Here is a 24,533-nt window from a genome sequence, read left to right on the forward strand (position 1 = left end):
CCTTGTATTTAAACACATTTTCTGCCAGTCGGCGCTTTCCATCGCATCTTGCTGCCCCTGCCATCAGATGCAGTGTGCCGTCTTCAAGGTGTGCGTAGCGGGGAACTCACCCGGCGCCCACCTCTGCCCAGCCAGCCTTAAATCCAGGGAAACTACTCCCCATGTAGCGTCACAAAATAAGGCTACTTTCACACTAGCGTTTCTGGGTCCGCTTGTGAGATCCATTTCAGGGCTCTCACAAGCGGCCCAAAACGGATCAGTTAAGCCCCAATGCATTCTGAATGGATAAGGATCTGTTCAGAATGCATCAATTTGGCTGCGTTTGGTCTCCGTTGCGTTTTTTAGACGGTCACTAAAACGCAGCTTGCAGAGTTTTTGTGATCATCTAACTATGCGGAGCATAACGGATCTGTCTAGACTTACAATGTAAGTCAACGGGGACGGATCAGTTTTTCACTGACACAATATGGTGCAATTGAAAACGGATCCGTCCCCCATTGACTTTCAATTTGCATTTCCGTTTGCATTATTCGTGCGGATCCGTCTGTGCAGATACATGACGGATCCGCACAAAACGCGAGTGTGAAAGTAGCATAAAAAACCTGCAGGTTGTCCTTCCAGGACAGGAAACCACTGAATGAGGGAAAGGCTCCTTTTAATTTATACCTGTGGGTTTCCTGTCCTGGGAGGCGGATCCTCTCTCCTGGTGCTGTCATAAGAAGTAGGGATCAAAATTCTTTGTGAGGTGAAATTGACAAAGCAATTCCAACATGTTTTTTGGGGTTTTGTTTTTAAAGCATTCAGTGTGCACTAAAAATGACACTGATGTCCTTATTCTGCGGGTGCGATTATGGCAACCAACCAAATTTATATACCGTATTGTTTGGACTATAAGACACCCTTTTTTAGCAGGAACAAAACGAGCCTGCATTGAGAGGACTGTCATGCTCATGCACATAATGGAGAGGACTCAAAGAGTAGTCCTCTCAATGCATTTTACTGCTGGTTTGTTGGAGCACAGTGTCAGAATGCAAATGAGTATGAAGTATGAAGATAATCACTCAGCATCACTTACACTATACACCGCTTAATCTATTGGGGGGGGGGGGGCAGAGCTGACAGATTCCCTTTTTCTGTTGTCTATAAACTTGGGGTAAGTCTTATATTCAGGTGCATTTTGTAGTCCAAAAACATGCGGTACTTTCTATTATGTTTTACTACTTCAATTTTTTTTTTCTGCCAGTTAAAACCATATAGGGACAAATAACTTTTTTTCTAATCTGATTTTATTTTCTGATTGGATTGTGCGTACAAATATTTATGTATATAAAATAACTTGACAGAACACAACAGATTGTACCAAATACCTTTATTTTCTGTTTCTGATTCGGTATGCTAAATATGTATCTGTAACAACTTTTTTTGTTAATAAAAAAAGATTTGATAAAAAAAAAATCAGATTTTATTTTCTGATTGTCGATTTTTTATGCTATTTCCTGAACATAATCATGGGGGGGGCCATCTTGCCTAAGCTGTTCTTGACAGCATTTAAAGATATGCTTTACAGCAGCGACATAGACCTTAGACACAATGATCAGGAGGAGACCTCACTGACTTCTATAGGAAAGTTTTCTAGTCACGTTCTGTGACCTGTGCAGAGGTAGTGTCAGAAGGAAGTAGATAAGCTTTGACAATCACCTATTGTGAATCGTGGATCCTGTGTTATCTATTTATAAGTAACATCTATAATTGTAATCCTGCCTCTAATGATAAGCAGATAACTGCAACAAAGTGATCCGTACAGACCAAGAAGTGGTGTCTATTATTACACTTAGTGGCCAGTGTGAAAACTGCAGAATTTTATGTTTTTTATAAAGGTATTGACATGAAAAATTAAAAACATCACCAAAAATTCTTTATAAATATGTTTAACATAAAAACATTATTTAAACAATAGGTTATTTTCTGATGACACATTTTAAAGAAAATTGCATTGCCATATTCTGACATGCATAACTTTTTTTTATATTTTTTGTCTACAAAGCTGTGTGAGGGCTAATTTTTTACATGATGAGCTGTAGTTTTTATTGGTACCTTTTGGGGTACATATGACTTTTTGATCACTTTCTATTCAATCGTTTTGATTGATTTGCTTTGGGGTAACATTGTTTAATATTATAGCATTCAGCACACTCAATAATTACCATCTTTTTTGGACTATAGGACGTACCCGACCATGAGATGACCCTCAGGTTTAGACAACAGAAAATTAGAAAACAAATATTTTCTACTAAGTAAAACTTCCGTAGTAGTTTCATGAAGTGGAGGGGTTTATGTTACCATCTAGTATAGAGTAGAGTGGATTAGTAGTTTACAGTCAGCTCCTGTTAATGATAGCTTCATCATTTGACAATTGAAATAAACAGCCATGGTGCATGTGGTCAGCACAATAAACATAAAAAATACAGCGTACAGTACAATACAGTACCTACTGTGTAGGCCTCTTCTTCTTACTGGTCTGGCTCCTCCCAATAGAGACATCATGAAAGGTCCTTTATCTACATTAAGACTTTCAGCATGGGACTTTTAGCATGGGGAGGGAGATGTTTCTCACAGTTCTCTCCTGTCTGCACTGACCACACACATGGGTGTCAGGCAGGGAGATGATGAACTGTGCATATGGACAACTCCCTCAAAAATCCAACAAAAAGTCCTGTATAAGCGCCCTGCTGGATTATTAAAAAAAAGCAGTCAGGGAGGTCTGGGATACTATATGATTTTTCCTGCTAAATAGAGTCTTGTAGTCCAAAAAATATTTTTAGATTTTAATTGTTCAGACACTGTCGGAAGCAGAGACGCCAATTATGTTTATTTCTTAGGCAAGGTAATGGGACTGGGGGAGGAATGGAAGGAGGGACTAGAACAGTTCAGAATGAAAGGTGTAGGGTAAAAAATATACATAAACCTCTTAATTGGATGTATACTAATGCCAGAAGCCTGACTAATAAAACTGAGGAGGGAATAACTGAGACATGGCTGGATGATAGCTATGACTGGGCAGTTAATGTACAGGGTTACAGACGGTTTAGAAAGGATCGCAAAAAACGGAGAGGGGGAGGGGTCTGCCTTTATGTAAAGTCCTGTCTAAAGCCCACACTCCAGGAAGATATAAGTGAGGAGTTTCTGTGGGTAGAAATACATGGAGGCAAAAACAATAATAAATTACTAATAGGAGTTTATTATAAACCACCTAATATACCAGAGTCCACAGAAAATCTGTTACTAAGGCTCCATTCACACATCCGTAATTCCATTCCGCATTTCTATGGGGCCGCACAACGTGCGGCCTCGATCCGGAATTGCGGACGCGCACTTCCGGGTCCGCAATTCCGATCCTGAAAAAAATAGAACATGTCCTATTCTAGGCATATTCTCTTAGTCCCGGCAATGTGCGGTCCGCAAAATGCGGAATGCACATTGCCGCTATCCATGTTTTGCGGATCCGGGTTTTGTGGATCCGTGGATCCGCAAAACACACACGGATGTGTGAATGGACCCTAAACGAGATAGACGAGGCGGCAGATCATAATGAGGTTGTTATTTTAGGGGACTTCAACTACCCAGATATAGACTGGGAAATAATTACTCTTCCCAACTGGTTCAGGACCCGACTAGAGGGAAGGCCACACTGGACTTAGTATTAACCAATAGACCTGACAGAACAACAGACGTGCAGGTTGGGGGACACCTGGGAAATAGTGACCATAAAATAATAACCTTCCAATTGTCATTCAAAAGAGCGTTTCTACAGGGAGGAACAAAAATACCAAACTTCAAAAAAGCTAAATTTAGCCAACTAAGAGAGGCCATAGGCCTAACTAACTGGGACAAAGTCCTCAAAAATAAAAATACAGCCACAAAATGGGATATTTTTAAAAGCCTCCTAAAATCTAGTTGTGAGAGGTACATACCTTATTGGAATGAAAGGTTAAGGAACAAGAAAAAAACAATGTGGATAAATAGATAAATAAATGACAAAAAGAAAGCATTTAAATCACTAAAACAGGAGGGTAGCGAGGAAGCACTGAAAAACTATAAGGAAAAAAATAGAATATGTAAAAAAAACTAATAAAAGCGGCCAAACTAGAGACCGAGAGATTAATTGCCAAAGAGAGCAAAACTAACTCTAAAATGTTCTTCAATTATATAAATGGTAAAAAGTATAAATCTGAAGGTGTCGGACATCTACAGAGTAATGAGGGGGGAGTTGCAGAGAGCGATGAGGAGAAAGCAAAGCTATTAAATATTTTTTTTCTCCAATGTATTCACTAAGGAAATTAAACTGTCAGATGAAATGCAGAATATAAAAGTAAATTCTCCATTAAAAGTGCCCTGTCTGACCCAGGAAGAAGTACATCATAAAAAGATTAAAATAGACAAATCGCCAGGACCGGATGGCATACACCACCGTATCCTAAGATAATTAAGTAATGTCATAGCCAGACCCTTATTTCTGATATTTAAGGACTCTATACTGACAGGAAGTGTTCCACAGGATTGGCACATAGCAAATGTGCCGATATTCAAAAAGGGTCCAAAAACAGAACCTGGAAACTATAGGCTGGTAAGTTTAACATCTGTCGTGGGTAAACTGTATGAAGGTTTTCTAATAGATGCTATCTTGGAGTACCCCAAGGAAAATAAGCAAATAACGCCATATCAGCATGGCTTCATGAGGGATCGGTCATGTCAAACTAATTTAATCAGTTTCTATGAGGAGGTAAGTTCTAGACTTGACCGCAGCGAATCAATGGATGTCGTATATCTGGACTTCTCCAAAGCAGTTGACACTGTACCGCATGAAAGGTTAGTATATAAAATGGGAATGCTTGGACTGGGAGAAAATGTCTGTATGTGGTTAAGTAACTGGCTGAGTGATAGAAAACAGAGGGTGGTTATTAACGGTACACAATCATATTGGGTCACTGTCACTAGTGAAGTACCTCAGGGCTCAGTATTGGGCCCCATTCTCTTCAATATATTAATGATCTTGTAGAAGGCTTGCACAGTAAAATATCAATTTTTGCAGTTGACACTAAACTGTGTAAAGCAATTAACACGGAAAAGGACAGTATACTGCTAACAGGGATCTGGATAGATTGGAGGCTTGGGCAGATAAGTGGCAGATGAGGTTTAACACTGACAAATGTAAAGTTATGCACATGGGAAGGAATAATGCAAATCACCCGTACATACTAAATGGTAGGGATCGACCGATTATCGGTTTGGCCGATATTATCGGCCGATATTGAGGATTTTGAACGTTATCGGTATCGGCATCTATTTTGCCGATATACCGATAACATATTGGGAACACAGAACGCGCTGCTGACAGCGCTCTGTGTTCCCTCAGCAGCACAGGGGAGAAGGAAGCAGTGTCTCCCTCCCCCTGTGCTGCTGCTGCTGCCAATGAGAGGAGAGAACATAAGAGGAGGGGAGGGGCTGTGGCCACTGCGCCACCAATGAAGATAAGTCTCTCATTAATTCATATACAGGAGGCGGGAGCTGGCTGCAGAATCACATAGCCGGCTCCCGACCTCTATGAGCGGTAGCTGCGATCCGCGGTAGTTAACTCCTCAGGTGCCGCGGATCGCAGCTATCGCTCATAGAGGTCGGGAGCCGGCTATGTCATTCTGCAGCCAGCTCCCGCCTCCTGTATATGAATGATTGAGAGACTTATCTTCATTGGTGGCGCAGTGCGCCCCCCCCCCCCCAGTATTAATCATTGGTGGCGCAGTGCGCCCCCCAACCCCATCCCAATCCCGGCCAATAGTAAAAACATTGGTGGCGCAGTGCGCCCCCCCCCCACAGGATCCCCTCTCCCCTGCTCCTCCGATCGGAGCCCCAGCTGTGTAAGCCTGGGGCTCCGATCGGTTACCATGGCAGCCAGGACGCTATTGAAGCCCTGGCTGCCATGGTAAGCTCCATGCTGCTGTGTGCACTATGCACAGAGCAGCAGGGACAGTGTGAGCTCCTATTCACCCTGATAGAGATCTATCAGGGGGAATAGGACAAGGGTTCTAGTCCCTAAGGGGGCTAAAAGTTAGTAAAAAAAAAAAACACAAAAATATTAAGTATAAATGAAAAAGATTTATAAAAAAAAATACACATTAACAATAAACAAAAAAATACACATTAACAATAAACATTAATTTTCAGGAGATTTGTGTAGGAATTTTTTTTTTCTCAAAAATGAAAATTCCCAGAATATCGGTATAAATTATCGGCTATCGGCCTGAAAGTTCACAAATTATCGGTATCGGTATCGGCCCTAAAAAATCAATATCGGTCGATCCCTACTAAATGGTAAAACACTCGGTAACACTGACATGGAAAAGGACCTAGGAATTTTAGTGAACAGCAAACTAAGCTGTAGAAACCAGTGTCAGGCAGCTGCTGCCAAGGCCAATAAGATAATGGGTTGCATCAAAAGGGGCATAGATGCCTGTCATGAGAACATAGTCCTACCACTTTACAAATCACTAGTCAGACCACACATGGAGTACTGTGTACAGTTCTGGGCTCCTGTGAACAAGGCAGACATAGCAGAGCTGGAGAGAGTTCAGAGGAGGGCAGCTAAAGTAATAACTGGAATGGGGCAACTACAGTACCCTGAAAGATTATCAAAATTAGGGTTATTCACTTTAGAAAAAAGACGACTGAGGGGAGATCTAATAACTATGTATAAATATATCAGGGGTCAGTACAGAGATCTCTCCCATCATCTATTTATCTCCAGGACTGTGACGAGGGGACATCCTCTGCGTCTGGAGGAAAGAAGGTTTGAACACAAACATAGAAGAGGATTCTTTACAGTAAGAGCAGTGAGACTATGGAACTCTCTGCCTGAGGAGGTGGTGATAGTGAGTTCACTAAAAGAGTTCAAGAGGGGCCTGGATGTATTCCTGGAGTGTAATAATATTACAGGCTATAGCTACTAGAGATGGGTAGTTGATCCAGGGAGTTATTCTGATTGCCTGATTGAAGTCGGGAAGGAATTTTTTCCCCTTAAGTGGGGAAAATTAGCTTCTATCTCACAGTTTTTTTTTTTGCCTTCCTCTGGATCAACTTGCAGGATAACAGGCCGAACTGGATGGATAGATGTATTTTTTCGGCCTTATAAACTGTGTTACTATGTTACGTCAAATTGGGAAAGGGGTGATTTGAATTTGTCATATTTTTGTGTTTTTTATATATATATATATATATATATATATATATATATATTTTTTTTTTTTACTGTAATTTTTAGTCACCTTAGGGGACTTGAATATGTGATCTTTTGAGTGCTGGTACAATAGACTGCAATAGAATACAGACTTCCTGTAAAGCCATGTCTATTCCCAGATACACCTGCCACACATGTAGGACCCACTGCACCATTTTTAGGGCTGCCATGTCTTGTGACATTGTCACCGGCTACACCTGTGACCTCTTCACCAATTTGAAAGCATTAATTGGGACACATTAGGTATAATATCATCACCTTTATGACTACACCACCTCCGCAATATCATCACATGCACTGGTGCCCTACAGAAAACCCACCAGCACATGCGCCTGAGAATTCTCTACTGTTATCACTAAGATAGTGACACCCACAAGGCAGCAATCCTGTCAAGGCAACAAATCACCATAATGTCATCACACAACACCTTGAGTCTAGACCACCCCCAAGTGCAGCTGTCGTCAAGAGCTCAATCTATAAGGTCTGTACTCCTTCTAATACCACTGGCTCTTTGTTCGCATTCACGAGGTCAATAGCCATTCTAGGGCCTTAATAGGGGCACATCATTGCACTGTCCATTAGGAGATGATGATGGCATCAGTAGTGATATCACCAGGATAGTGACTTTGGCTCTCATGACATCACAGCCTCCAGCTTAGATCAGACCCCCAATAGGCTCCCCAGCCTCAGATCAGACCCCAATCAGACCCCTAACCTCAGATCAGATCCCCCAGCCTCAGATCAGACCTCGCAGCCTGAGATCAGACCCCTCCAGCCTCAGATCAGCCCCCATCAGAACCCCCAGCCCCAGATCAGACATTTAAAATAAAATAAAAAATAAACTTACCTCTCCAGCTCCAGACAGAGCTGCCACTTGGCAGATTCACATACCCTCCTTGGTCTTCTTCCTGCCGCGCTGTACTGTGACCTGACAGCGCACAGCGTCAGGTCATAGTGCGCATCTACGTGCACTACATCCTGACACTGTACATGTCAGGACACAGGGTGGGGCCGGAAGAAGACCAGGGAAGGTGAGACAGCTAGAAATGCGCTGTTCTCATCTTACTGTGCCTCACGCATGCTAATGACCGCATGGCAGGGGGCCACATGAAATGGTCCCGCAGGCCGTAGCCGGAGGATCCCCACCCCTGATCTACACCTTCAGTCTGGGACAGCTCATAGAGTCCCATGGCTTTCAGTATCAGTTTTATGCTCATGACACACAACTTTACCTCTCTGGTCCAGACATCACCATCCTACTATACAGAATCCCACAATGCCTATGTTCTATATCGTACTTCTTCTCCTCTCGCTTTCTAAAACTTAACGGCTATGTAAACCTTTGGAGGCAATTTTTGTTTATGATTGCATTTTACTCATTTTTGGCTAAAAAATATATTTTTCAATTGGCCTTTATTAAAAATATTGAGCCAATCTGTCACAAAGGGTTAACTGTTTTTCTAACTGTGTGACTGGTACTTCCACTTTGTGCAGTCATCTAATAACCCTTATTTCAAAATTATTAATAGCTCATAAACACTTATTTAAGCGACATTCTTATCAGTAAGATAAGGATTGAGCTTTGATGCTTGTACATGCCCTCCCGCCTAGACTACTGTAACATCCTCTTATATGGCCTTCCAACTGGCACCCTCGCACCTCTCCAATCAATCCTCCACTCTGCTGCCCGACTAATTCACCTCTCACCCCTTTACTCCTCTGGCTCTCCTCTCTGCAAATCCCTTCACTGGCTCCCTATTGTCCGGCGAATTCAGTTTAAAATACTAACAAATAAATATAAGGCCGTCCACAACTTGTCCCCTCCATACATCTCTGTGCTACTTTCCTGGTACATTCCCACACATAATCTCTGATTCTCACAAGACCTCCCTTTCTCCTCTCATCATCTCTTCCCACAATCGCCTCCAAGATTTCTCCCGTGCATCCCCCATACTCTGGAAGTCTCTACCCCAACATACCAGACTCTCACCTACAGTGGAATCCTTCAAAACCTGATAACCCACCTCTTCAGACAAGCCTAAAACCTACAGTGACCCTGCTGCTATACCCCTATGACAAGCTTTACCCTCACCTACTGTGTCCTTCCCCCATACCTTGTAAACGGCAGGGCCCTCTCTCCTTCTGTACCAATTTGTAACTCGTCTTGTTCATAATTATTGCAATTGTCAGTAATATGTACATATGTACAGCGCCATGGAATAAATGGCGCTTTAATAATAAATAATAATAATAATAACACATGAGGTTCGTATAGTGATGCTTATGCATTCTGGTTTCATGTGCAGGAACTCACAATTGTCCAGTTTTACAGCAAAGGTAAAAGGAAAGGTTTCACTCTAGTACACTGCATCCTAGCCACAGCCTGAGGAACATGATATGTTGCAATGATTCCGTGTACTGTGTATTTATTTTATAGAATTTTACAGATGATTACTGGAGCAGGAGCTCCAACAGTAGCAATGACATGTTCTGTTGGGCTGGATTTACAAAGGGTCGTTTTGATGCACTTTTGAGCCACTGGAAAAAATGAACAGAGAATTGTGGCTTGTAATACCTCAAAAAAGCCCTGTGTAAACCCAGACTTATGATTTCTTTTCCCCTAATAAAGAAAGTGATTATTAACAATAATGGTGCTTTTGACATTGCCTTTTTTGCTAAACCACATGCACTTTACCAAAAATGTCTACATGTTTTGCAACACAGATTTTTTCTTTTGGTATGGATTCTACAGGTGAAAGAAGTTGCAGAATTGCACCTGTAGAAGTCATGCGACCAATAACCACATAGCAAAACTGCAATTTGCTGCAAAAAGTGTGCAGTTTTCGTTCTTCTAATTCCCTAATACATATGTACAGTTAGGTCTATATATATATATATATATATATATATATATATATGGACAGAGACATTTTTCAAATTTTTGTTCTGTACATTATCACAATGGATTTTGAACAAAACTATTCAGATGCAGTTGAATTTCCGACTTCAGCTTTAATTCAGTGGTTTGAACAAAATGATTGCATAAAAATGTGAGGAACTAAAGCATTTTTTAAACTCAATCCCTTCATTTCAGGGGCTCAAAAGTAATTCGACAAATTAAATAATTGTAAATAAAATGTTAATTTCTAATACTTGGCTAAAAACCCTCTTTTGGCAATGACTGCCTGAAGTCTTGAACTCATGGACATCACAAGACGCTGTGTTTCCTCCTTTTTAATGCTCGGCCAGGCCTTTACTGCAGCGGTTTTCAGTTGCTGTTTGTTTGTGGTCCTTTCTGTCGGAAGTTTAGTCTTTAACAAGTGAAATGCATGCTCTATTGGGTTCAGATCAGGTGACCTACTTGGCCATTCAAGAATATTCCCCTTCTTTGCTTTAATAAACTCCTGGGTTGCTTTGGCTTTATGTTTTGAGTCATTGTCCATCTGTAATATGAAATGCCGACCAATCAGTTTGGCTGGATTTGAGCACACAGTATGTCTCTGAAAACCCCAGAATTCATCCGGCTGCTTCTGTCCTGTGTCACATCATCAATAAACAATAGGGACCCAGTGCCACTGGCAGCCATGCATGCCCAAGCCATCACACTGCCTCCGCCGTGTTTTACAGATGTGGTATGCTTTGGATCATGAGCTGCACCATGCCATCGCCATACTTTTTTCTTTCCATCATTCTGGTAGAGGTTGATCTTGGTTTCATCTGTCCAAAGAATGTTCTTCCAGAAGTGTGCTGTTTTTTTAAGATGTTTTTCAGCAAAGTCCAATCTAGCCTTCTTATCCTTGAGGCTTATGAGTGGCTTGCACCGTGCAGTGAACCCTCTATATTTACTTTCATGTAGTCTTCTCTTGGTAGATTTGGATATTGATACACCTATATCCTGGAGAGTGTTGTTCACTTGGCTGGCTGTTGTGAAGGGGTTTCTCTTCACCATGGTAATTATTCTGCGATCATCCACCAGTGTTGTCTTCCGTGGGCGTCCAGATCACCAATGCTTTCTTTCTTTCTCAGGATGTTCCAAACTGTAGATTTTACCACTCCTAATAGTGTAGCAATTTCTCGGATGGTTATTTTCTGTTTTCGCAGATGAAGGATGGCTTGTTTCACCTGCATGGAGAGCTCCTTTGACTGCATGTTTACTTCTCAGCAAAATCTTCAAAATGCAAGCACCACACCTCAAATCAACTCCAGGCATTTTATGTGATTAACTGAGAATGAAATAATGAAGGAATTGCCCACACCTGCCCATGAAACAGCCTTTGAGTCAATTGTCCAATTACTTTCGGTCCCTTTAAAACCAGGGTGCCACATGTAAAGGAGCTGAAACTCCTAAACCCTTCATCCCATTTTAATGTGGATACCCTCAAATGAAAGCTAAAAGTCTTGACTTTATGTCCATGTCCATTATATAACTATAACTTGAATATGTTTTAGTAAGCAGGTAAAAAAATTAAAAAAATTGTCAGTGTCCAAATATATATGAACCTAACTGTAGATTCACCAAAGACTTTGTTCAAAGATGTCATTTCAGGTGAATCTGCAAAAGAAGTAGATATATTATATATTCACAGGAGGAATAATACTATATCTGGCCATTATATTACTTGTATCCTACATTTATCGGTAGTTTTCCCATATTCAGGTTCCATTTTTAACTGTCAGTATTCCCTGAGCACAACTCCAGACTAGCTGCTATGATGTACACCGGAGAGAAGAGCTCCCCTATATCTATATCTGACATATAGAGCAATAGCAGCATCGAAAATATTATACAGCAACAGTGAGCAGTGTAGCTGTAGAAACAAGCTGTAGAAAACACTAGCAATATCTCTTAATGTGTCTGGGCCTCTCTCTGCCACTGCTTCTTAGGCCTCATGCACATGGCCGTTGCCGTATTGCGGCCCGCAAACAGCGGGTCCGCAATATGCGGACACCGGCCGTGTGCTCCCCGGATCACTTAAATGGGTTTGCAATCCGGAGCTGCGGTGCGGAACGGAGGCATGGAATCCCAGGGAAGCTCTACGGAGTGCTTCCGTGGTGTTTCTGTCCGTGCCTCCGCACAGCAAAAAAATAGAACATGTTCTATTTTTTTGCGGTGCGGACGGATCACGGACCTATTCAAGTTGATGGGTCTCGATCCGTCCCGCCCGCCGCACGGATGTTGCAGAGCATTGGGAACCGCAAATTGCGGTCCCCAATGCACGGAACGGCCGCACAACGGCCGTGTCCATGAGGCCTTAAGGTGTATTTAGTCGGGGCGACTAGAAGCCAATTGTTGGGAAGGAAGCGTTCCTTCCCGACAGTCGGCTGCTCATTAAGTGGAGGTGAAGCTCTGCATTTACATGCAGTGATCACCTTCACAGTATGAGGAGGAGGGATCACTATTGCAATCGTTCATCCTCATACAGCTGCATTGTTTCTTGGCAGCAAAGTGCTGTTTGCACAGCACGATCTGCTGCCCAGAAACGATAATTTACTGGCAAGCACTAATGATCATTTCACCCGATGAACGAGCCTCTCTAAAGACACATTTTACCAGTTAACTGAGATTGAATGATCGTGATATAGGAGAACTGATTACAAATAATCTCAAATCTATTTTTTTATACATTTTCCTTGGACACAGTATACATAAGGATATACTTAGGTTGCAATATTTGGTATATATGCTAGGTGGCTACACTCTGTCACAATCCTATTGGTTGATTTGTATAGTTTTTTTTTTTCTGTTTCTATAATAAAGTAAAACTTCTGGCAATGAGTCAGAAGAAGATGATTTAAATATCATGAGTCATGTCTTCTGGAGCAGGGATGCCCAACCAGTGGCCCTCCAGCTGTTGCAAAACTACAACTCCCAGCATGCCCAGACAGCCTACAGCTATAAGCCAACAGGAGGGCCGCAGGTTGAGCATCCCTGTTCTGGAGCATTACAGACAAAATGTGTTCAGGGATCATACCTAAATTCTACCATAACAATCAGCCCAGAAGTCAGAGAGAGGAGGAGGAGAGGATTCTGGTAAGTGGAGAAAGTGGTATTTTTAACAAGATATACTACAAAGTTTCTTTTTACCGCTTCTATTATTGATTTATGGAAAAAAAAATGAAAGCAACAATCTTTAAACATGGCCTATAAAAAAATAGCGAGCTCAACCAGGGGCCATAAAGCAGAACCACGTAAGGTGAAACACACATATAGCAATTGTCTTTCAGTTTCAAAGCCTTGTTTTGTTATTATCAAGATCAATCAAAATCTATAAATGTCTCATCCTTTTGCTGCGATGGTTTTAAAACGTCATTCCTGTCATATATAATGGAATGATTAAAGCAGATAAATGAAACAAATAACCTTGTAATGCAATGCTTCACTTAAAAGTCTTTTATCTCCCATCTAGTTGCTGCCATTGTGCAAGGTTTACATCTGCTCTCTCCACACAATTCTAAACACTGCGTTTAATGTGCAAACTGTGGCAAGTGCTGCAGCTTATAAAGAGAAAGAAGGTGAAAATCGAAAGCTCCTCCACAATGTAACCCTCTTTGATGAGTCTGAATGCAGTGAATTACCTGTCAGAACTCAAAGTACAAAACTCATTGGGGCCCCTAGCAACCAGATTCCACCTTTCATTTTCCAAAGGAGCTGGTGGATCTGTTTTCGTTGCTAGGGGCAAACTAAGCCAGTGTCCTTTACACTACTGCTGATAAATCTTCCCCTTTGTGTCCACCAAGGTTACTTCTATACAAACTCTAGGTACCATAATAAAGCACCACAAAATAAAAAATGGATGATAAGATAAATGTTTTAGCATAATTGTAACATAAATGCATAAACTCTCTAGAACGGTCCAGTCACACTGAAAGCAAAGAAATTGTACGTACAATGTATTCTGAAACACTTCATGCTAAAATCGCATACCTGGGCCAGTTTTACTACTCAGAGACATTATCTCTCATATTTAAATGGAACTTGTAATCACAAAATGTAGTGCAATCTGCAGGCAGCGTGTATGGAGCAGGAACTGAGCAGATCGATATATAGTTTTGTGGGAAAAGATTAAAAAAGAATTGTAACCTACACATTTATATCTCTGCTTTTTCTAATTGAAGACCACCCCCATGACCATCTGTCAGTAAGGCCTCATGCACACGACCGTTTCGTTTTTTGCGGTCCGCAAATTGCGGATCCGCAAAACACGGAAGCCGCCCGTGTGCCTTCCACAACAGAACGGAACAGGCGGCCCATTCAACAAAACGGACAAGAATAGAACATGTTATATTTTTTTTTTGCGCGGCCACGGAACGGAGCAACGGATGCGGACTGCACACGGAGTGCTGTCCGCATCATTTGCGGCCCCATTGAAGTGAATAGGTCCGCACCCGAGCCGCAAAAAACTGCGGCTCAGATGCGGACCAGAACAATGGTCGTGTGCATGAGGCCTAACGGGGAGGTGTTACTGGTTACTGACAGCTATTTATGTATACAATTATACAGAGAATGAAATTAATTACTGATAACGCCTCCCCCATGTAAGCTGTCCATGGGGGTGGTCTTAAGGGGAACCTGCCATCAGGATTGACATATAGAGCTGATTAAGTATTCTTACCTCCAATCATTCCTAAACTGTCTTTGTCTATGCTCAAAAGTATTTTATTCATGTAAGAACAACTCTGACAATGTCTCTGATGTCATGACCAATATCTCTTCCTGAGGGGAGTCACAAGTCATCCCCCTGCTCCCATCTCGTTCTCCAAGACCTCCGCTCTGCCTCTCCTACATGACACTTTGTTTCAGCTCGTCAGCGCCGGCCGAGCTAAATCTCACGCTGGCGCAGAAGACTTCCATGCACTGGCATGATGAGGTGTATAAACCTCGGTTTCAAGTGTTTAATGCCCATATTGTAGCAGAACATGGAAATCTTCTGCGCCAGCACAAGATTTTACCACTGAGTATTGTGTTCTATGGTTCATTAAAAGTAATGTTCTCCAAGAGGAATAAAAATTACTTTGCATTTATTCAACCGATAATCTACTTATATAATATTTTGCACACAAAGAAATGTCACAATCCCACTTTTGTTATAAAAGGGAGTCTATCACTATCTTCGCTCTATCGCTTTAAGAAATAAAGCTGTTGGTCTCTTAGACATTGTCAAGCCACCTCAGACTGGACACATCAATTCTTTAAAATCAGGGATCCAAACAAAACAAACTTTTGGCTGCTAAGACTAAAAATATAGGAGCCAAATAATATTTTGCGGTCTCAAATTAAAAATCAACATTATTAGGCCTCATGCCCTAAAGATTTTGTTGCTCTCTAGGGAGACAAACCGCCGCCACAACTGTCGGGCAGTCCTCTTTCTCCACTCCCCCATAGCATACACAGACATGTATAGCTGAGAAAAACCTGTATGTGTATGGGGAAGCCAGGGCTGTTGGACGTATATTCGTTCAGCTGACAGCTATTGAATGTGTATGTCCAGCTTAACACTGCACACAGCATTGGAAACTAATGCATGCACAGTGCCATACGCAGTGTTATTCAATGGGGGCTGCTGATGCATGGGTTTCATCATATGTCCCCCCCCATCATCCACCATGTTCCAGAGAGGGAGCATCACACATTCAGTGAATAGACAGTGCTCATCAGGAGGTGAAACTTCACATAAAAAGACTTAAAGGATAACTGTCCATTTAGACCTTAATTTAAATTTTCATATATGTAGTTACTAATAACATGATATTCCAGAATCAGTTACTATTAGACTGACTTACCCCATATTTAATGAGATTCAGCCCTTAGCAACCACTCTGCATAAACTGCAATTTCACTATTCAGTTAAGATGGCCGCCACTTGCCCTCACCCTGAGGCTAATCCCGCCTGCCCTCACTAGCCAGTAACAATAGCCCCCCAAAAGTGTCAGTAACCAGAGCCCTCCCCCCCTAAAGGGTTAATCCTCTGCAGCACAAAGGGGGTCCTCTTACCACATGTTGCTTTCATTTATACACTGAGCAGATGGCAGATCTCCTTCCCTGGTCTGCGCTGCACCAACTCTGCATTCTCCAGCTCTGCTGAGTGAGGGGAGCGTCTGCAAGCGCAGGGACAGGGAGAAGTGCACACAGCCCAGGCACTGTTATCAGCTGCTGGGGAGGACCTGGCTGTAATCATTTACTTACAGTCCCTGGCTGTCAGTAATGTGACCCTGCACGCTGCGTGCTCCGTCTATCGGACCATGCCTAGCAAACCCTATTTAAGCACAGGTAAAAATAGGCAGTACACGGGAACAAAAATGTGGAATTAAGGGGAAATTGAATACACAGTGAAAAGTTGAAATAGGGCCACCAAGGTTATATTAATCACCACAATCCAATACTCCCAAAAAACAGAAATACGACAGTTATCCTTTAAAGGGAACCTGTCATGTGGATATTTGATTATAATCTAACTAATTATATACAATCATTAAATACTAAAAAGTACCTTAGATGTATTCACTTACTGGTGTGACAGATGGCTACCTCATAATATACACACAAAGATGCCACATGCCACATGCTAATGAGCTGATTTGAGTCCAGCGTGAATGTCATTGAGTCCAGCGTTTATTTAATTCAGAGCTATAGCCACTCCCCCTGCCCACCTGCTGCTGGTTCATATGGAAACAAACTGTCATTCAGCAGCAGGTGGGCGGGGAGAGTCAGGACTCATAAATATTCATGACTCATCATTATCATCTGGAGCTTTTCAATACAAGATGTTGCAGATTGACTGGGTCAATTAAAGAAAGTGACCCAGCATTTTGCTAAGAGAATCAGTCACTTAGCAAAAATTTATGTTGCCCTTAGTTAGCACACAATAAAACTGGGGATAGTTCCCTTTAAGTACTGATTTCCTTATAACATTGTCTGAGTGACTTGTAGTGCAGTTTACAGCACTTTTATAAGCATCGTGATACGGGTGGCCAACCCCTAAGGGTTTAACTCGGGTAACATTTTAGAATGCACCATTAAGAGTTATTTTACAAAGTATTTTCTGATGTTTCTAGTGTTTACAATGGTACATTACAGACGGAACTGAAGCTACAAAATTACGCACATAGCAAATATAGGGGCACAGTGCCGCTTAATAACACAAGAAAGTGAAGAAATCTTTCCATTTTGCGCACTAAAATCTATCATCTCATGACGCCTGTTCTAAATCCCTCTGGAACTACAGACAAATACCACTGCCACTTTGTATACCTATCTAAGCGTAACAGAACAGAAAAATGGTGTTTGCTGCATTTGATCATTTAGGCATTTTTCTAGTTTTACAATAATATTTTGCAAGTCACAGACTCTAAAGATGACGCAGTCTTCCAAGAAAACAAACAGATTTGTTTGGCAGGAATGTTTTTCATGAAGAGCAGATGATTTCTCTGTATAATCTTATTATCAGGCCTTCTGCAGAGGATTGGGTCAATATGTCCATTTTGATGTTATCACTACTGCTCGTGTTTTTTTATTGCTCCTGCCGATATTGGCCATGGTTTCTTGGCCATTTGTCTGCACTGTGCTGCTGTACATTCTTCACAACAAGAAATGAAGAGATAAAAAAATGTTATGTGATCTGATACACAAACTTTATTTAAGGCCTCCTGCACACGAACGTGTGCTGCCCGTGCCCGCGCTGCGGAACTGCAAATTGTGGTCCGTAATGCACCGACCAGGACCGTGGGGCAGCCAGATGCGGATCGCAGACCAATTTAAACATGTTCTATCTTCTTGTGGAACGGAAGCACGCAACGGAACACCACAGAAGCACGCCATAGTGATTCCGTGGAGTTCCGTTCCGTGCTTCCATTCCGCATCTCCGGATTTGTGAACCATTCAAGTCAATGGGTCCGCATCCGTTATGCGGAATGCACACGGAACGGTGCCCGTGTATTGTGGATCCGCATATGCGGTCCGCAATACGGCAACGGGACACCTACGGTCGTGTGCAGGAGGCCTAAGGCAAAGAAGCAATTAGCTGCCCTGTGACCCAAACTGGAAACAATACAAAATATTCAGGGAAAGGTAAATAGAAACCTCAGACAGCAAATTAATATAAGGACACCTCCTGGAAGATATGTCTGCAGCAGCTAGATCACCACACCACTGTATGCCTAAGGCCTCATGCACACGACCGTTGTGTGCATCCGTGGCCGTTGTGCCGTTTTCTGTTTTTTTTCGCGGACCCATTGACTTTCAATGGGTCCGTGGAAAAATCAGAAAATGCACCGTTTGCAGCCGAGGACCGTGATCCGTGTATCCTGTCCGTCAAAAAAATATGACCTATCCTATTTTTTGACGGACAACGGTTCACGGACCCATTCAAGTCAATGGTCCGTGAAAGAACACGATGCACACAAGATTGGCATCCGTGTCCGTGATCCGTAGGTTACTTTCATACAGACGGATCCGAAGATCCGTCTGCATAAAAGCTTTTTCAGAGCTGAGTTTTCACTTCGTGAAAACTCAGATCCGACAGTATATTCTAACACAGAGGCGTTCCCATGGTGATGGGGATGCTTCAGGTTAGAATATACTAAAATAACAGTGTACATGACTGCCCCCTGCTGCCTGGCAGGTGCTGCCAGGCAGCAGGGGGCAGCCCCCCCCCCCCCAGTTAACACATTGGTGGCCAGTGCGGCCGCCCCCCCCCCCCCCCCCTGTAGTTAACGCATTGGTGGCCAGTGGGCCCCCCTCCCTCCCCTGTAGTTAACTCTTTGTTGTCCAGTGTGGCCGGCCCCCCCTCCCTCCCCTGTAGTTAACTCGTTGGTGGCCAGTGGGCCCCCCTCCCTCCCCTGTAGTTAACTCTTTGTTGTCCAGTGTGGCCGTGAATGGGTCCACGATCCCCATGCGGCTGGGCCACGGTCTGTGCCCGTGCATTGCGGACCGCAATTTCGGTCCACAGCACGGGCTTCACACGGTCGTGTGAACGAGCCCTAATAAAGTGACATACAAAATGAAAACCTGTAGTGCAAATCAGTTTACGCTGCAGGTTTCTCCGCAGCATGTAAATGCACTTTCTGAAAATGTCATCCAGTGCTACCTGCTAACTACTGTTGGTTTTTCCACATGCAATTCAGCTGCAGCCGCACCCTAAGGGCTCATGCACACAAATGTATTTTCTTTCCGTGTCCATTCCGGGGTTTTTTGCGGACCGTATGCAAACCATTCATTTCAATGGGTCCGGGGGAGAAAACTGAAGTTATCAGTTTCCGTATTTTCATTCCGCAAAAAAATAGAATATGTCCGTATTACAGCTGACGGGATGAGAAGTGATATGGCCAGACCAACTGAAAAAAATATTTTTTTTTAGCCCAAAATGAGTAAAACGCAATCATAAAAAAATGGCCCCAAAGTATCCTTCAAAGTTATGGCTGTTGCAGTATACAGTTGAAAAGGACTAATGTTCTGAGAAACCTGCATGAGTTCTGTCTTTTTCATACTGCTGTTGGTTTCTGTAAATTTTAATTTTCTCTCAGTGTGCTTGCTGAAGTGGAAGAGACTTCCTGTTGTGATGCAAGGCACAATTCTGACTTCTTACTACTGCTGCAATACCTCCCCTGTACCCCTCATACAGATGTAATAAATAGCATCTGAGGGGGCGTGGCTTGGCAGCCAAACGAGATGACCGCGTGAACTTCCAGCTCTGGCACAACTCGACTATACCGCAGCTTATTCCCCTCTCCTAAGCCGCATAATTGCTGCGAACTGTGCCCGGTTCCATTCGCAAGTATACCCAGGATGCCGAGGGGAAGAGAGCCCAGGCCAAGCAAGGCAGGCTCGAGTTTTAGTTCGAGAATGGCGCGGACACAGACCTGTCCTCACCTCACACTGCAGCGGCCCCCTGCACACTCTCCATCAGGACACCGTGAGGCCCCTCTAAGGCGCTGACCAGCCGCGCTACTCACCCGCTGTCATCTCCTCTCCAAGACCATGTGGGAGCGCGGGCTCCATCTTCCCCTGCAGTGAGGAGCCCTGCAAAGCGGCGTTCCGGACTCCAGACAGCATCAGAAGAAGTGAGTCCAGGTCCCCGGACACTTATTATGCCTCAGCTGCACTACAGGAATTTGCCACTTACTGATAACAATTAACTGTTGAATGGATAACTATTTTGCGTACTAGGTAAATAGCACTATTTACTGCCTGAATAAAGTAGGTTTAAAAACATTTTATTAAATATCTAATAAAAATTTTGTTCTCTACCACATTCAAAAATCATGCTGGTGGTGCGAGTTGGAGACTGGAATCTCGTATGAATATGTACCAGCAAAATCACACCCCCACAAATATCTCAGTGAAGAGTATAGGGGCTAAAAAAAAAGCCCACACATAAAGTGGGGTGATAGGAGTCCAGACCACTATGCTGGGTCTGTACTACTACACTATGTGACCTCCAATGTAGATTGGAGTGAAAGGTACAACCACTGGTGGTATGATTTGAATGGACCCCCACCCCCACTAAGTTAGCGGCTTTAGAAGATCCTTTCTCTCCCCTCCCCCCCCCCTTTTTTTTCCTTCCCCCTCCGATGCTCTATAGCCTTACCCTGTGCTTTAGTCAGCGCCGCAGGCTAGTGCTGCGTGCGTTCACTGCCTCTCTCTGCCTTTCTCATAATACCGGAAGTGCGTCATCAATCACTTCCAGTTTCGGACACGGTTTGTGCGCTCTGAAAAATAATAAAACAAGAAGGCTGACTCCACTGGGCCTCTTTCCCTCAGCGGTACAGGGTAGTGCATGTAGGTTCCCTTAGTTTGATTAAAATCAAACAGGTTATTAGTACCTCCAAGGGCTGGGGCGGGGGGGGCGGAACAGGCGGGGGGCGTGGCCTACCACCCTATTTAAACCTCCAGGTGCTAAAGCTCAGAGTTGCACTCAGTTTTGTATGCAACTGACCTGTGGATTGAGTGGTGTCTTCGGTCTCTCCAGTATGTCAACTAATCCAGATCCCTCTATGTCCTCTCTTTGTAAGGTGGAGGTCAATTCTTTCCTAAGATGAGGTAAAATACACCTATTTTAACTGTATTATTATTATTATTCCTAGGGAAGTCTACGCACAAGCAGAGACATCTGGCTTGTTCTAATTGTAGCACCCCCTTGCCCTGATGGATATGAGTTTCCACCGCTGTCCAGGTTGTCGACCCAGACCTGCGAATCCGGAACCTACTATGGTGGAGATGTTCTCCTGGATGAAAGAGTTCATGGACACCTCCGTCGCGCAGATAAAAGGCACGGTTTCTAATAAGAGACCTAGAGAGGCCTCTCCGGGGCCAGTCCCCATGTTAGAAGAAGTTGTCTCCTTAGAAGATAATTCTTCCTCTGATGATGAGGACGCGCCATTTCTCTTCCCGGCCGAAAAAACTCAGAGGTTACTTTGCTCCATCAGGTCAAGGGGACCAGGATTGTTGAGCATGGGAAGCTCCATAATCCACCTCTAGGGGGCCAAGGGCCTTCAAAGTGAACGATTCTTTGAAAAAAATGATGGCCTTAGAATGGAAACACCCGGAAAAAGGTCCGGTCCTGACCAAAAGATTTAAACTAATGTTTCCCCTACAGGAGGAAGACTCGCAGAGTTGGTTTTCACCTCCTAAAGTAGATATGGCAATATCTAAGCTTTCTAGGAGAACTCTAGTTCCCTCTGATGATGGAAGTAATTTAAAAGACCCCCTAGACAGACTAGCTGAATGTTCACTTAGACGCAACTACACTGCTGCTGCTGCCTCTGTGTCACGGCCTATGGTGTGTTTTGTGACACTTTCCTTCACTTGGTTGCCCATGGCGGCGGTGTGGTGTTGTGTGCATGTGGTGGCAGTGTCTCAGCCCTATGCTGATCCCCCAGGACATGGTTGCCACGCATGCCGTTGCCCGCGGCGGCAGGTGAAGTGTGTGTTTATGTGTGTACTTTCCCCTTTAAGTGGCCGTCTTCCCTTGCCTTGTGTTGGACGGGTTAACTCCCTTCTGTGTGTGTGATCACCTGGTGTGGTCTGAGTGTGGGTGTGGCTACTTTGGGCTATAAAGCCTCTGCTGTTTTCAGTTAGCTGAGGGTTCTTCAGCCATGGTTGCTGGAGACATCTCCTGTTGTACCATCTGCCAGTGGGGGCCACCCTTGTGGTCATAAGTTCATGTATGGTGTTTAGTAGATGTTTGTTTGGTCTTTTGTTATTGCAGCATATGGTTTCCTGGGTTCCCGTGTGATGTCTGTTGTGTGCTGTGTCCTTTGTGTTGTTGTGGACAGCCAGCACTTGTACTTGGGTTTCCAGGTTGTGTGTCTGTGGCAGGTAAGTGTGGGTACTAGTCTCACTTACCTGTCATTGTCATATGTCTGTTTATGTTCCCCTGTCTTTGTACGCATTGGCCTGTGAGACTCCTGTTCCTCCGCATCTAGCAGGAACAGGTCGTCTTACCCTGCTCCTAGTCTAGGGCCACCCTGAGGGCTAGAAGGGACTCCGGAGTATGAGCCCTCCCACCATCAGGGTCGGCTCATACGGCTAGGAGACATGGTCAGAATTAGGGATTGATAGGAGGTGACCTGCTCCCTGATTCCTGTCCTGGCCTTGCAACTGACCATCCATCTGCTGATACCGCACGGCTGAGGGTTTTCCCCATCCTCAGCCGTGACAGTATGACCACAATGGCTCCTCATGTGGCGGTTCCCTCGAAAGAGGGTGCAGCATGTACAGTACCGCCATCTTCGGATGGGGTGCATGCGCGTTCTCCGGAGGGAGAGCGTTATGGGGGTTTCACCGTTTACCGGCGCGGTGAGTGCCATTCCCCGCCAGTCCTTTCTCACCGTTTGTCCGTGTTGGTGTCCCCTTGTTTGTCATTCCCCTCCCCCCCTCCCATTGTTTTTTATGCCTCACTAACTTTCCCCTTTTGTTGTTGGGAGGGGCTTTGAGGGGTGGGAGTATCCGCCTTCGGAAGAGGGCGCAGCATGTGATGCCTGCCGCTTTCTGGCACACATGCTTATCCTCCGGAGGGAGGGTGAAAGGGGAAACCTGATACTGTGCAGTTCTCTGTGGCTGCAGTGTGTGTGAACTGGCACTTGTGGTTGGGTCTCTCCTCGTCCACTTCTCAGAGGTTCGCTCACCTGTGTCGGTGTGGCTGGCTGCAGTCCTCATTGGACTGGCTGTAGTGTGTGCTGGGAGAGGATGCATGCTGGCAGCGACTTGGTGGAACCGTTTACTGAGAGTGGACGTAGTGTTCAGTGCGGTCTCTCCGGGCTGTTTCTTTGCTGGTCTCTGGTCCCTGTGTGTTGTTCCAGGGGCTGGCAGCAGTCCTGGGGAGACTCGCTGACACTGATTCTGCTACCCTTTTCCCTTCTGTCTTCCCTGTTTTGGGTCCCACACTGGTTTTCCCTTTTTGTGTTGGTAAGGGGGCTTTGAGGGGTGAGAGTGCCACGGCCTATGGTGTGTTTGTGACACTTTCCTTCACTTGGTTGCCCATGGCGGCGTGTGGTGTTGTGTGCATGTGGTGGCAGTGTCTCAGGCCCTATGGCTGATCCCCAGGACATAGTTGCCACACATACCGTTGCCCGCGGCGGCAGGTGAAGTGTGTGTTTATGTGTGTGCTTCCCCTTTAAGTGGCCGTCTTCCCTTGTCTTGTGTTGGAAGGGTTAACTCCCTTCTGTGTGTGTGATCACCTGGTGTGTCTGAGTGTGGGTGTGCTACTTTGGGCTATAAAGCCTCTGCTGTTTCAGTTAGCTGAGGGTTCTTCAGCCATGGTTGCTGGAGACATCCTCCTGTTATACCATCTGCCAGTCGGGGCCACCCTTGTGGTCATAAGTTCATGTATGGTGTTTAGTAGATGTTTGTTTGGTCTTTTGTTATTGCAGCATATGGTTTCCTGGGTTCCCGTGTGATGTCTGTTGTGTGCTGTGTCCTTTGTGTTGTTGTGGACAGCAGCACTTGTACTTGGGTTCCAGGTTGTGTGTCTGTGGCAGGTAAGTTTGGTACTAGTCTCACTTACCCGTCATTGCCATATGCTTGTTTATGTTCCCCTGTCTTTGTAGCATTGGCCTGTGAGACTCCTGTTCCTCCCGCATCTAGCAGGAACAGGTCGTCTTACCCTGCTCCTAGTCTAGGGCCACCCTGAGGGCTAGAAGGGACTCCAAGGTTCCGGAGTATGAGCCCTCCCACCATCAGGGTCGGCTCATACGGCTAGGAGACAGGGTCAGAATTAGGGATTGATAGGAGGTGACCTGCTCCCTGATT

This window comes from Bufo bufo, chromosome 3 (genome assembly GCF_905171765.1).
Source record: "Bufo bufo chromosome 3, aBufBuf1.1, whole genome shotgun sequence".
Taxonomy (NCBI): domain Eukaryota; kingdom Metazoa; phylum Chordata; class Amphibia; order Anura; family Bufonidae; genus Bufo; species Bufo bufo.